Source organism: Aplysia californica, unplaced genomic scaffold (genome assembly GCF_000002075.1).
Source record: "Aplysia californica isolate F4 #8 unplaced genomic scaffold, AplCal3.0 scaffold00643, whole genome shotgun sequence".
Classification (NCBI taxonomy): Eukaryota; Metazoa; Mollusca; class Gastropoda; order Aplysiida; family Aplysiidae; genus Aplysia; species Aplysia californica.
The window spans coordinates 414,747-416,772 of NW_004797913.1; positions in this window are offsets into that span (position 1 = coordinate 414,747).

Here is a 2,026-nt window from a genome sequence, read left to right on the forward strand (position 1 = left end):
TGTTGTTGTTGTTGTTCTTCTTCTTCTTCTTCTTCTTCTTCTTCTTCTTCTTCTTCTTCTTCTTCTTCTTCTTCTTCTTCTTCTTCAAGCATAATATCTTATAAATATTTCCACGAGCAGGATTCAATGAACTATGAATCATCATCATCATCGTCATCATCATCATCATCATCATCATCATCATCATCATCATCATCATCATCATCATCATCATCATCATTGCATTCATTTATATAGCGCATATCCACACTATTTACAGCATGCTCTATGCACTATACAACTACTGACTAGTCTAGTATTACCCCAGCTGACGCTAGAACACTCAGACATATTCTTGGCTTCCCGGGAAGCATACAGTGCAAGCTGCGATTGCAAGCGCTCAAACAGTATTTTAATAATAAGCTGACAGGATCGTTCGCTGGCGGTAGCCTTACCTTGTACCCTCACTTCAACCCTTGGACGAACAGCTGTTAGTTTCCAAATTTCAGCCCAGATATCAAAGTCTACAGGTGAATGTTGATATCAAGTGCCCCATTGATTGCAACTACTCGTTTAAAATTAAAGGTGACAGTCTCATTATCTCGAGATGTCCCTGTCAGGTCAGGTTTCAGTTTGTAATTAATCGCCTGTGTCATTTTATTGTTATCAATCTCTGCCATGATAAAATATATGCCTTGATGTACAGAAGGCTTCGGACTACTGACAATTGATAAGAAAAGTGCATACAATGTACTACTCTTCAACAGTTAAAAAAAACTATCGAGTATATCACAAATGATTTATCGATTCATCCATCCATCCATCCATCCATCCATCCATGAATACATTTAATTTTTATTCATCCTTATATCCACTTTTTCGCATATCTTTTGTTCTGCGTCCATCCGTCCATCCTTCTGTCCATAAATTTCAGTCGTTGAAAATTCCATATCCCCCCTCCCCTCCTCCGCTGGCTCACTCCCTCAGTCCATCCCTCCCACTCCAGCCCTGCGCCCAGATACACTTCAAGTCACCTTGCCCACTGTCGAAGAGACATACATGTATAGTCAAGTATTCTTCCTCAGAATTACCCGAGCACGTCCTTGTCTTGAGAAGTACAATGCAGCACAACGCAATACAGAACAACACAGCACAGCGCGGCAGCCCTGCTCAAAACTTCTAACTGTCACAAAGCTCCAACAAAATACACAAAATGTAATAACTTGTGAGGCATTGTGGTGAAATCAGGCGCTCGTCAAAATAATGAAATCAAAGAAACCGGCATTTTTCTGGCCGACGGGCAATTTAAAAAAATAAATCTTTTATCAACACTTTTAATATCCATTTTAAAAGCACTTCCTGTGTGGATTTTACTGAAAAACGTTGATCAAAGGCACAAAACAAGTACATTTACAGTTTTCAAAGACACTCAAACTTTGGATGCCATCCACAACCTCTTTGATTCCACCAAAATTTGGCGGCAATATTTTCGCTAATTGTACCTCTGACATTAGGCAACCTCCATCTCCTTCAATTGCAAATTTCTCGACTTCTACTTCTATTCGAGATGGAAAGGTATTTTTAATTTTTCACCAAAACACCAATAACACTATTTTTTTTTTGTTAAGTGTTTTACGGCGCTCGCAACTGCATAAAGTCATAATAATAAGAGCGCGCGGGACACTCCAAGCATTTTCAATTGGTAGGAAATTTTGAAGATTTTGCCCAGGTGGCGGCCGAAGCCTATAACTCTTTAACGCTATCTGCTCTAAAACTGACGAGCGCCTGATTCCACTACGCCGAGACACAATTACTCCACACATGTATCTCATTGCTTGTTCCCTCCGCTGGTCACGATTCTGCAAAGGAAAGGACTTTCATTTCTGGGTCATCTCCGACCTTTGACCCTGATAGGTCACCGTACCCCTTCTCCACTATCATATTCAAAGATGTACGACAGATTGTCATGATTGTATTATTTTTATCAGGATGTGCGCAACAGTTTTTTTTAACTTTCTCTCTCTCTCTCTCTCTCTCTCTCTCTCTC